This window comes from Cibotium barometz, chromosome 15 (genome assembly GCF_041138505.1).
Source record: "Cibotium barometz isolate CiBa-2024 chromosome 15, ASM4113850v1, whole genome shotgun sequence".
Taxonomy (NCBI): Eukaryota; Viridiplantae; Streptophyta; class Polypodiopsida; order Cyatheales; family Cibotiaceae; genus Cibotium; species Cibotium barometz.
The window spans coordinates 48,250,994-48,265,417 of record NC_141060.1 but is presented as its reverse complement, the minus strand read 5'-3'; positions in this window follow the sequence as shown (position 1 = coordinate 48,265,417).

Genomic DNA, 14,424 nt, shown 5'->3' with positions numbered 1-14,424 from the left:
TTCTGACCATACATTAATTCTGCAGGCATGTATCCTGTCACTGAGCTATGAGTTGTACGGTCAGCCCACAAGGCATATGGTAGCAGCTTTGGCCACTCTCTCATCCTTTCTCTGCATGCCTTAGCCAAAGCTTTAATGATTGGAGGATGTCCTCGTTCACTTTTCCCATTGCCCTCAGGATTGTAAGCACATGTTAGAGACAGTTTGATACCAATTCTAGAGAAGAATTCCTTTGCTTCCCCAACATCTAGCTCACCTCTATCAGCTGTTATTTTCCCAACACAACCATATCGGCAGATCACATCTTCCAAGAGAAATTTGCATACTGTTTCCGTACTCTTTGTTCTAAGAGCACGCCCTTCTACCTGATTTGTCAAATCTTCTCTTGCAAGTGCTATATACCGCATCTGCCAAATTCCCAAAGGCATTGTAACTAGATCCACTACCCATTTGTAGTGCATGGCAGGTGGGTAGGTTGGTTGCAAGCCATCACGATGCCTCACATTTGAGTACATTTGGCATACTATGCATGTTTCCACATATTGGGAAATATCCTTGTACATTCCTCTCCACCAATATTTTTCCTTTATTTTGGTAAAGGTGGCCCACACACTTCTATGCCCAGCCCAGAGACTCTCATGGAATTCTTTCACAAGCTTTCCTTGAGTCTCTTTATCACATATGACTCTCTGTGGCATAGCATTTCTCTGTTTAGGATGCTTCCAGAGATATCCATCCTTTAGAAAGTAACCATATGCTTTTCTGCGGATCCTCTTAAATTCTGAGTCAGACCAATTTTCTTGCCTTGTTAGAGTGCTCAAATATTGACCAATAAGCAACCAATCTCCTTCATATATTTCCTCAATAAAAGACTCAAGTGCATTTGATAGGCAAATATGATCCCCCTTTGCATATGCTGTAGTATAGAACTTTGTACCCACATCATCAATGTCACTAATCATCTCTTCCTCATCTTCATACCTGGCTCGTGATAGCATATCTGCAACTGGATTATCTTTTCCCGCAATATGCTCAAACTCAGGATTTAGTGACTTGATATAAGCAATCCACCTAAGCATAGCAATATCTGGAGTGGTACAACTTGCTATCATCCCAAGAAGTGGCAAGCAATCAGTCTCCACAAGTACAGATGCCCCAATAAGATATTCTTTTTCACATTTTAGAGCAGTGACTATCCCCCATAATTCTCTCTTGATCTGTGGATACTTTCGCTGCCGAAAGCTTAATACCTTTGCTCCAAATCTAATTACATACCTATGATCACCCTCATCATCTTGCCCTACTGCCCATCCTATCCCAGTAGGACTAGTATCAACTGTAACAATCACAGGCCTGCCACACTCATAATCTGCCTTTCTCAAAATGGGTGATGATTGGAGCAAATATTTCAGCTTCCGCATAGCTTTAATATGTACTGCACTCCACAAAAATTTTTGATTTTTCCTCAAAAGCTGATAAAGAGGATCTGCTACATGTGCATAATGTGGGATCCAAATAACATAAAAGACGCATGCTCCAAGAAATCTCCTCAGCTCTGTAACATTAATGCATATTTCCTTCATTCTTTGTATTGCATCTATCTTGGCTGGACAAGGACGGCGTCCACTAGTACTACAAAGATGTCCCACTATTAGCACTTCACCAACCCCAAACACTGATTTCTGCCCAGATAAAGTAAGATTCACTTCTTCAAGCCTGGATAGAATCATGTCACAATCCTTTATATGATCTGCCACAAACTTGCGGCACCCTTTTGAATCCAAATTCCCATCTTTGTCTTTCTCATCACAGCCCTTTATTGGCACATCATCCAAAAATGGCATAGTTTTTTGTGGTATGAAGTCCCGTAAGACTTTATTCATTCCATTCATCATATGTGCCACTGAGTTAGTGGCTCCCTGTGGTAAGGTACACATCCTTACTAATCCCAAAGGAGTTCTCATTGTGGTCAAGTCCCTGCTTTGTATATCCAGCTGGAACTGATCATATCCCGAATACAGATCACCCATAGAGTATATAGCTTTCCCTGCAAATGCTTCTGCAAACTCATCCACAATTGGACCTGCTCCCACATTCCTGATTGTGACTTTGTTTACAGGTTGCATGTCTTGAATAAAGCGCAATGTCCCATTTTTCTTTGGTACAGTAAACCATCTGTTGGAATATGGGGCACATGAAGGCTCCAAGATTCCCATCCTGATCTTTTCCTTTAGTAATTCCATCAACTTTGGCAGGAGAGCCTTTGGTACTGGAATTGGCCGCAGGTTCCAGGGTACATGTGGAACAGTAAAGATCACCATTGGTGCTGTTACACTTGGATCAACACATCCTATCTCATGCGGCTGAAAGGCAAAAGCTTTCCCATGTTTTACAAGCATCTCCTCAAAGCATTCCCTTTCAACTGGCAACAGAAAATCCCTCTCACCAATCTTCAGCTCTTTCAGAGTTTCTTGAGTAAATTTATGCCCAATTTTCTTCGGATCTCTAAGATTTGGCTGCATAGAAGCTTCATCTATCTTCTCCTTGCTTCCTGGTGGCAAGGGCAAGGCAACTGGTTTCACCTTCTTTGCAACCGTTTTGTACTTTGTATCCACATGAGCATCCATCTCACAATTCATGTTTTTACATTCCACCCCCTCAAATTCCTGGATTATATCATACATCTCCACAGATGACACCTTTATCATTTCATTTCCACCCTGTAAGCATGCTCTTCCCATATCAAAAAGCACATCCATAGTATCTATAAATGACACCTCATCAAGCACCCCTGAAATAAACTCATTCTTCTCCAAAAGACCACACTGCTCAAAACTTTTTTGTTCATTTTGTATATGTTTTTGCATGCCACGCTTTAAATCCTTGCTTTTTACAAATACCAGTGACCCATAGCTGGAGAATCCCTGAAAATTTGCTGAAAAACTATTTACATTGATTGAGTCCTGCGAGAACTCATTTCCCCTTGTACCATTGGAATCCCGCTTTACAATGGCACCTGGCCAAAATCCCTCATCTCCTTGTAATTCATAAACTCTCTGTTTATCTTTGGGAGTGACTGTGCCCGAAGAGATTCACGATTCCTTTCATGATTAATGCAAACTGTCAAAAACTGAACAGCTTTTTTGCCATCTTTACTCCTTATTCTTGCATAAGCTGAACCATCATCCAAAACCTTTGTTTCCATCCTTACAGCTGTAATGTAGGGTTGCCCAAGAATGAGGGGATACGATGACATCTCCTGAACAAAGAAATTCTGATCATCCTTCACATCCCCTATAGTTACCCTTACATTTGGACATGCTGCATAAAGCTCTCCAGACGAATTATTAGCTGCTTTAATCATCCACCCATGATCCACATCCATTGGCCACTTACATTTGTTGTAGAGATTTTTAGCCATAAGATTTATTTCAGACCCATGATCAATTAGAGCGACATACGGCTCTTCCAAATCACCTATCTTGACAAGGGTTTCAGTGGTTGCTCTTGCCCAATGACTCCTGGAGTAATGACTCTTTGTAAGAACTTCTTTTTCATCATCCTCTTCCACAAAGCGCACTTGTCGTGCCCCATCAGCAGAGTGATTACATTCCACCACATTTTCTCTCTCTTCTTTTTTCTGTATCTGTACACCATGAGTCTTGGAAGTGCTTGCTTCCCCTTGTGATGGAATAGATTCAATTATGGACTGCCTTTTTCTTCGTATAATATCAATTATCTGATCATGAAATTCTTTCTTTGCAATCCCCAAGACTTCCCCTAGTGTGAATTCCACCCTGCTGTTTAGAATTCTCTCTTCAAGCACCTTTTTGAGATCTGTTGCAACCTCAATATCAGATTGAAGCTTGTAGAGTGGACTTTTCCCTTTACCCTTCTCCTTCATTTTTGCTGGCACTTCTTCCATTGAAACATCATGTGGAGGTCTGCTATGCTGTGGAGGCATATGTGATGGCCCAGGATCCTTCTTTTCACTTCCACGTGTAACTCTTTTTGATGGCCCTCCTTCCTCATTTTCCCTTTTTCGCTTCTCCTCTACCTGTGCCTCGTTATTTTGGCATTTGGCAATATAGGCATGAATGGATAAAGAATCCACAGGCTCCTCCCAGTCAGTCTCAAGACGTATACAATCACCTACCTCATGCAAAGCTTGCTTTGACACTTTCTTTGATGCAATTAATTCCATTGTTGACGGCCAAAAATTCTCATTCTCATAATCCTCATCATTCTCAAATCCCTGCTTTTGTTGACCAACCTTTAATCCATAGGTTGCTGCCTCAACCATAGAAATGGCATGACTAGCAGCCATATCCTCTACCAGCTTTTTCATCCCTCCTTTCCCAAAGTTTGTACTCAATGGAAGACCAGTCTCTGTAAGATGGATTTTCCCATCTTTGAAGAACACATGTTGATTTTTAAGAGCTTCTTTATAGCTGGTACAATCCTTCTTTGCATGCTCTGGGTCATCACACCATATGCATCTATATGTAAACCCTTCTTTGATTTGAGGCCTTTGCATAGAAGCCTGCCCCAATGGTAGACCTTTTTCTTCGATCCTGGACATCTTCAATTTTAAATCACGCATACCCTTGATAAGCTCATCCATCGGCCCATCTATCTTAGGAATTGTGGCAGCTGGCTTGGATAAATTCTCAGGGGTAACAGCAGCTATGGGGGTTGCAGAGCCCATCACCATTTTATCCCTCCTCCGCTGCCGCTTTGCTAACATAGTGACTGCATCCTCAACATCATTCCAATCACTCTTTAATCCTTGCTCTGTATTTTTATCCTCAAGGAGGATTTCCAATTTCTCCTGAAGATCTTTCCCAGCTGCTTGCAAGAAGAGCTCTGTCTTTTCTCTGTCCAAAGTTGCACGCTCTATTCTTGACAACTAGGCATAACGCTTCTCAAACTCCCTTAGCAATTCTGTGGCAGAAATTCCCATTTTAGGTTTTGTGACCCATTCCAAAAAAGTTCGTTTGGTCACTCGCTCAGAATCCTCCATGAAGTATTCATCCTTTAAAGCAAGCTTGAACTCTTCCCAATTTCTGCCACCCTGTGCTGTCTGCAATCCTTTTATACGCTCTCTTATTTCAGGAACGCACACCAGCTCGAAACTTTGAACCATATCCTCTTCAGTTACCCTGTTTAGCTCCATCTCCTTTATATAATTGCGCAGATACTTTGTAATGTCCTTCCCATCAAATTGATCCACCTTTTTCACAATTGATTGTAAGGCTTTGGTCGTGGAAATCTGTCCCCTCTCAGCAGCTTGTTGCTGTTGCATGTACATGGTAAACATTTGGAACATCTGCATAACTCCGGGGTCAAAATGAACCCCCTGGCCCTCAGAATTCTCAGCCATAGCTTCCCTGTATATTTCACCACACTCTCACCCCAGCAGTTTCACGTCGGGTTCACCAAAAGCTGTCGTGACGTGTGCGGTACAGCCAGGAAAGTACGAAACTTCTAGCTGTGAGAGTGAATGTCAAATCCAACAAGGAATCTCACGCACAAAATTTCCCAAGGAGTATTGAACATCATTATTTCCAGTGACAAATACATGTGTCAACTTGCCTCAATACATCCTTGAATTCATCCAGATGATTGCACAGAATTGCATGAAATCCTTTGAACCATTCACATGTGGGCATAACAAAGCTTTCCAATTTTTCCAATATACATGTGGCCAGTTACATCCATTACAACCAGTGTCATCATTCCCAACATCTCATAATGTTCTTTATCACCTGAAAATCTGGCTTAAAATTCCAACAACTCACAAACACAAAACAATACATGGCATAGCTTTAACATTTTCATATGATTTTTAAAGAAATCCATGGCCTGCATTTAGTTCCACTAGGATAGAATCAAAATCAGTTCTCACTAGAGTCGTTGCTGTATTTCTGACTCTTTAATTCCATGTCACTTGAGGGAAATTCCTCACATAACTTCACATCAAAACCCACCTTTTACTTTTTTAACAAAACCTTTGAAGGTTTGTTTACATCGTTTTCTTTACAAGAGGTAGGTACTTATCTGATGGCGGGGAAAGCGATTTTTTTCGAATTTCTTTTAAAATAAATCACTCCACGCTTCGCTGCAACCAGCGTACACCCGGCGCATAGTTGAGATAGAGAAATTACAGTAAGCATATCAAGTGGTAGAGGCAACTTTGCTCTTCATTTCGAGCTCCAACACACCATACACAGTCGATCATTGCATGAAATCAATCCTTCTGGTCGAATGGACGCTGTTCATTCACTCTGCAGATTTTTCCCATTTCCTCTGGTTCGCCGTCGTCTCTCTCCGGTTGTTTTCTCCCTTTCCCGCGGTGAACTCGGCGCTCCCCATACCACCTTTTTTTCCAGCTGTACATACCATTTAAAAAAAAGCTGCGCGTTTTCTAGAAAATCCCCAATGTGCTTTGTTAACCTTAGCACTAAGGTTACAAAGCATAACCTTAGCATTAAGGTTAAAGTCCTCAATGCACCTATTATTTCCCTTTTTTCCATTGTTATGGAGTGTTGACCATATATATATATATATATATATATATATATATATATATATAAAATCAAACTCCTTTTCACCTTTACACCATAACCTTTCTAAAGGTTTTTCTCACGCCTTAGCTCCATTTAGCATCCTTATTGTGCATATGATTTTGCCATTTAAAGCATACGATCAAGATCCCGACCAATATGCACCATTAAGTTCTCTGTCTCAGTGCTAATGTCACAAGCAAAATCCAGTCCTATCAAGGCACAAGATATCTGCTAGCTCCAAAATTCTCCATAAGGATAAAAAAAAATCCTCCACAATTCACACCACACTGTCAAAGGCTTCAAAACCTGGCTCAGCCTCAGCTCATCTTATTGAACCTTATCTACAATATGAACATATATACTCAGGCATCATATAATGATTCGTCATGGCACTTAACCCCATGCATCTGGATGTGTATTTGATGAACTCACATGCACGGTTTCACATCATAGACGTGCCATGGCACGACAACGTTTGGTGTCACTTGAAGTCAAGGGTGTTGAAAGAACCTTTGACTTTCCGGACATGGTTAAGAAGAAGGGTAAAAAGGATGGTTTAGGATTTCACATGTTTGAAAAATACTTTCCATTTGGCTCAACCACACAGTTTCCTATTGATGTTGGTAGATGCTATGAGGCACCACCTTTATATGCCTATAGAACACTTTGTTGGGATTATGTGCAAAAGTTAACATCATCTTTTGTAAAGAATCCCATGAATCTAGCAACAACAGCATACCTCATGCCCTTTTTGGAGGAGAGTGATGTGAAGCGACCCATGCATCGCGACGAGGTGGAAGTGGATAAGCTACATTCTTACTCCTATTGGATCATATCAGGTCTTCACTCAATCCATGTAGCAAAGATCTATATCCTAAGTAGCACTCATCGATGCCTAGCAACCAAACATCTATATGCCACAAGGAATGCAAGAATCTTGGTGGACTGTCCTGCTGAAATGTGCATTGAGCTTTCTAGGATGATAAATATGGAATCCCACAATGTTATGAAGAATGGTCCTTATCTTGAGCAACTTCAACAAGTAAGGGATCAATGGATAGCATTTGGGTCTCCACCAAAACCTCAACAAGGGCTTCCAAAGGGTAGTCCTCAAAGAGTATCATGGGAGGTAATGATGTACAACCTTAGCTTGTCTTATTCAAGATGCATTTGGTGTTTTCTTTCTCATTTCATATTTTTATTTTTGATAGAGATTTATAGAATACATTGGAGAAAAGTGTGCATCACGTGATTGTCATATGATAGTGAGCACACAAGAGATATTTGATGGTTGGATTACCATCATAAAGAGATACTCAAAGAGGGAGCTTTCATCTCAAGAGGATACCACCACAAAGAAGGGAAGGCAGCCTTCTCCCGTAACTTTTCGTTGCCTTATGGGTCTAAAGGATGGGGACATCCTCACATTACAAAAGGAAGTTAATGATGGGGACATCCTCACATTACAAAAGGAAGTTAATGATGGACACATCGTATTTCTTAGAAACAAATGGGACAAAGAGGATGTTGTTGACATGGAGACAAGAGCAAAGCAAATCAAGCAAGATAGGGTGCTCATGAGGAGCTAGTTTCTCTCTTCAATGCCTTAACTCATGCTAGCAACAGTATGATGAAGAGTTGGGAAGCTCTTGTTGCTGAATATGACATCACCAACGATGTATACACAAAGATTTTAGGTGTTTGCAGTGATTGGGTGTCAAAAAAGCTCACACGTGGGGCTGATGCAGGACCATTGCCAAATGGTGCAAAAGACATTGTGAACTTTCTTATTGTGAAGAAGCAAGATCCTCTTCATTCTTCTACTAGCTTACGTTGGCAAGTATATATTGTGGGGTGCAACCTTGAGACATTCGATCTTATATACAATGTGTATAAAGATCCTATTACCATTGGTGTGGTTGTCCTAGAAGCGGCACATGGAGTTGGGGGCCTGACAAGGGATTCTATCATGTTTGGAAAGGTGGTCATCACATTGTTAAAAATGACATGTGAGCCTAAACAATTCATTTTGTTGTCATTTCTCAACCGCAAACAAATGGCAGCTATGGAGGAGGCCCTTGAGAATCTTTCATGCAAGTACCATATGCAAGTTGGAAGTGTTGACTTCCTACCAATGGCCAAGAGTCTTGCTTTTGGGGCCATGGATTCATTTGTTGTGTTGACACTTGTGACCATGGAGAAAAGCTTCATCAATCTAGATCGATATGTTGGAAATTCCAACAAGCCATGCATTTTTGGATAATGAATCCATTGAAGCCATTGACAAGGAAGGAAAGGATGGAGAGCTTGAAGAAGAACAAACTATTGCAAAGGCCATATTTAGAAAGAAAAAGAAGGTCATCAAGGCTACAATCAAGGCATTCAATGATGCACATGAGGTTGTATGTGATATATTCTCATGTGGTGTTGCATCAAAGCTCACATTGGAACATCACATGAAGACTATTGCAGTGGTGTGCAATAGTCAAGAGCAAAGAGAGATTGAAGCGGCATGTTGGAGAGCCCATGAGAGCGCCAACCCACCTACAAGTGCTCAAGAGGTTCCTCCCATTGGTGCTCTAGCTCTTGACCTACCGCCGGGGAGGGTGTGGATGAATCAAGCCAAGACATAGCAAATATTATTATGAAAGAGAGGTTGAAGGCTACTTCAGGTGTTTGAACCTCTCTATCTCTAACTTTTGTCAATGAGAAAACTATGGTGTAAGGTTGAACTTGTGTTTTGGAGGACGATTTCATGACATAACATTTCCTACATATTTTCTCATTTTGTGGTGCTATCTAAAGCAAGCCTTACAAGCCTATTTCTCTCAGTTTTGTGTTTATTGTTTAAGAGTCCTTATTTCTAGAAATATTTTCATCATATTGTACCTAAAATTGGTTGCAAAAAGTTTATGCTTTTGTATTAAAATACAAGTATGAAGTACATGATAATGTTGGAAGAAATATTTTCTTGTATGGTATAGCTAGAATGCTTCAATCAATTGCTATTACATTACTTTGATCCAAATGTTGGTATTGGTTTTCTCTAAAGTTTTGTGTCCTTCAATATTTTGCCATGTGGTCAAATATATTAGAAGAAAATGTTTTGTGTCATACAACTACATTGAGCTTTTCAATTTCAATTGCAGTGCTTTGATTGAAACATTGGTATGACTTGTATTATCAAAGGTGTCAATGTGGTGTCTATTGATATTAGGCCACATGATCTAATATTTTTTCTCTTGAAATATGTTTTTCTAAGTTTGCTCAACATGCATGTCCTACATGCACATCAATGTGGAATATTGTTGCATGTGTGTATGGAAAAATATTCTAAAATATTCATTGCAACTATATACATTGTTGTATCTTAATTCAATAGTCATATAATATTACTTTTTGAGATTTTTTTTGCCACATGGTCAAAAATATATTTTGATGAAGTATCTACCATCCATGCATACTATTTGCATATTAAATTTAATGTCTTATACAATGTACATATGGAACAGTACAATAAACTTAGCCCTATTGAACTATATATAATGTTTTTATCTTAGCTTACTATCTCTAAAATGAAAAAAAAAATCTTGTAAGAGACTAGATGTCTATTTTGTTCTTAACCTTTGTGTTGTATGATAGAATGATTCAAATTTGACTAAGAATAGTCTATTTGCATATTTGGCAGATTTGAGCAGAGCAAACAAAGTAAGTGATGTGGCCTTGGTGAAAAGTGCTACCAAACTATGTGTGATACTTGATCTCAATGGTCTTCTTTTACAACGTTGTTTTTCCAAATCAAAGAGGTTCCAAAGTTTTCGAGTGGGCAAGCAATGGGTTGTTCTTCGACCAAGATGCATTGAGTTTCTTGAAGCTCCATTTGCAAGATTCCAAGTGGGAGTTTGGTCTACAGCTTCACACAAAAATGTCATCGCAATAATCAATTGCTTGGAGAGCTACGCAAAAAGGAGATATCCTTTTTTCATGATTTGGGGACAGGAGAAATGCCATACGCATCCACTCAAGATCATCTATTGGCCAGACAAGATGGGGGTGGAAGCAATGTTCAAGCCCCTTCAGTATGTGTGGAATGAATATGGCAATGTTTGTGAACATAGCAAGACTATTTTGATAGATGATAGTCCCTACAAGGGGTGTCCTAACCCTCTTGAGAACTGCATCTATCCACAGACATTTGATGTTAACCAAGGAGACTCAATCTTGATTGAGGAACTTCTACCCTACTTGACTCGCTTAAGTGGATCCCATGATGCACGTGAAGTCATAAAATTTGATCGATATGGACTTGAGCCAGTTCAATATGGACATGAGTTGTACACACAATTCAAGGTTGTGATTGACACATGGCTTAAAGGAGATGATAATGCTATGTCATCTTCATCATCAATATAACCCAACGGCATCAATCGTGGAGATGGAATATATATGAAACAATCTTCAATCACTTCTTGCTTGAAGAGATCATCAATTGTACAAGGATCATCATCAAGAGTCTCAATTCATCCAACCTATCCATTGGGTGTCTCACAAGTATCGAGGTTAAAGCGGATTCCTTTGGTTTCTACTCTAAAGGGTATGGAAGCAATGCAACTTGCTCATCAGCTAGGATATAAGGAAGACTACATAAATGGTCGTGTAGCTAGACACTTCATAAAAAACCTTCAAAAATTGTACTTTCCACGAAAATGATGTGACACAAAAACAATACACTCTTTTCTACAACTTGTACCTTGGTGTTTATAAATGCGTTCAACATCAGAGAGACTAGCTCAAGATTTATGGATTGTGATTTCATGGAAGAATTCATTGTATTATATACAAGCTCCTCTCAATGAAGAATGATATTATAAATGTAATTTGATGGAGAAAATGTGTTTTTATGAAAAGACCGTATACTAATTGTGCTTTGATATTAAATGAATGCGTGCATGAATGCAAAATATACTAGAAAAGTTTAAATTTCAAATTAGTCTCGGTACTGTTGTTTTGAATTTTATTTTCAAGTATATTGTTGAAGTTATATCGGAAGAAGCAATTTCTTGTATGGTAGCTAGAATGCTTGAATGAATTCCAATTGCATTACTTTGATCCAAATATTTGTCTAAAGTGTTGGATCTTTTGATGTTTTACCACATGGTCAAATATATAGGAAGAATTTTTTTTGTATCATATAGCTACAATGCTTTTGCCAATTGCAATTGCACTGATTTGATTGAAATATTGGTATGACTCATATCAAAGGTGTCAAGTTGGTGTTTATTGATATTTGGCCACATGGTCGAATATTTTTCCTCTTAAAATATGTTTTTCTAAGTATAATCTACACATATGTCCTATATGCATGTGGAAGTGTTGTAGCATGTGTGTATGGAAATATATTCTAAAATGTTCATTGCAACTATATGCATTGTTGCTTCTTAATTCAATAGTCCTATAATATTGTCTTTTGTGATCTTTGGCCACACGGTCAACAATATACTTTTATGAAGTATCTTGTGGTCATGTAGCTAGACACTTCATTAAAAAACTTTAGAATTTTACCTTCTGCAAAAATGATGTGACAAGGCAACAATACATTCATGTCTCTAACTTATACCTTGGTGTTTAAAAATTCTTTCAACATTGGAGACTAGCTCAAGGTTTTTGGGTTGTGATTTCATATAAGACTTGATTGTTTTGTAAACAAGATCATCATGGAAGAGTGATATTCTAACTATATTTTGATGGAGAGAACGGGCTTTGATGAAAAAATATACCAACTGTGCTTTGATATTAAATGACTATAGTATGAATGCAAAGTATACTAGATATATTAAATCTCAAATTAGTCTCATTATTGTTGTTTTGATTTTTATTTTCAAGGGTAACGTAGATATCCTTTTTCCAACTTAGTTTAGCACAAATATAGACAAAAAGAATATAGTGTGCTTTGATCTCAAATAATTCTAAGTAATATTTTTTGGGATTTTCTTTTTGAGACTATTAACCACACATACATATTCTTTCCAACTTACTAGAAAGAGCTAACTAGAATTATAACCATACTATTATATTGTATGGCAACTATGCATATGTAGTCAAAGGTCAAGGGTTGGAGAGAGAGAGAGAGAGAGAGAGAGAGAATGCATTGATGTCCAAGCATCATGTATTAATATAAAGTGAAGTAAAGAAGAAATTCCTTAGGAAAACACACATGTACTCTATAGTTTTCTAGTTATTTTTTCAACATTTAATTTGCTTTATTCTCATAGATAAGGTAAACTTTTAGGTTTGGCTATAAAAATACAAATATTTCTATACAAAATGCACAAAAAATAGGTCTATTTCTCAAAGTGGGACTTAGGAAATTCCCAAATTCCCCATATGGTGTTTTATGGGACTCGTGATGAGCTCTCGACTACATCACCAGCCCATGATCCTACCTTTGAGGTAGACCTACCCATAGAGATTTGATGATCCGTATAGCTGGCACAACCTCCTCCACATGCACAGCATCCTCCACGTGTAGATCGACCCACCAGAGAGAGACGATGATATTAATTGGGTTCCTGTTTAATAATGACTAAACTTCGACTAACTAGTTTAGTTCCCTTACATTGTACTTAGATTTAGTGGCGCAGTAACTAAACTCAAACTAGCTAGGTTAGCTCACTTACATTATACTTTGATCTATTGAGACAGTGACTAAACCCGGATTAGTTGGGACATCCTCCATGTGTACATAGACCACCAGAGAGAGATGATGATATTGATTATGTGTTTGTTGATAGTGACTAAACTCAGACTAATTGGAACATACAATCACGTCTAGCTGCTCGACCCACTACCCACCTAAAATTCCCCAAAATCATTAGCGTCCAGACTTTACCTTCTACTACATCCAAATATAAGTGTGTGTGGTGCTATGGAAAGGATGCAAGATGTGGCACTCACCTTACCACCATTTGCGAGGTAGTTATGGCTACCAAAATGACTCCTCGACATGATGCCAATGCAACATCAGTAGTATTCCTCTTGTTGATTGGACACATAGGAACTATGCACACTACTCAAGACTACCATGCTAGCTCTCCTCTCTCTTCGACCTCCAATGTGGGTATGAGCCCTATACTCCACCATTATGGGATGCTCGATCAATGTGAACACGACCACCTGTGATGAGGGTGTGAGATCCTTGAAATAGGACTTGAAGATTTCTTTGGCACAAAAATGTACCCCACCCTTGGATAGTTCTCTCTATGGGCACCTCCTAGAGGAGGAGGAGAGGGCTGAGAAGGAGGTGGAGGATGCATGGATTTTTATGGAGGAGGAGAGGACATGGGAGGAGAAGGGGGAGAGTACGGTGAATATTTGGAGGGAGGGGAAGGGGAAGAAGAGGGTTTGGCTCATATACAATAGTTGTTTCTGCTTGTTGGCATGATCTTCACTCTCTATTTTTCTCACGAGCTATCATTTTCCTTTCCTCTTATGAATGAGATAGGTGGGGTGGTTTCTAGACCTATCACCTTTTTAGCCTCGACAGTTTTGGAAACCCTTTCTTAGAACTAAGATAATGATTAGAAGAGCTAAGAAGAGGATTAGACTCGTGGGGTGCACCACTAAGAAACCCTATATATATCACGGATGTTCAAGGGGTATTTTAAAAAAACCTTACCTGTGAATTTTTCATGAATAAAATGATCCCTTTTTCTTTATGGAATTATAGGTTTTCTTCCAAATCGATTAAAAAAACCATTTTGTAAATGTATTTCTGTAAGTTTACCTTAAAATTTTGAATTAAAAACCCCTTCATTTGAACTCACATGATATACTTCCATTAAAATATTAAATATAC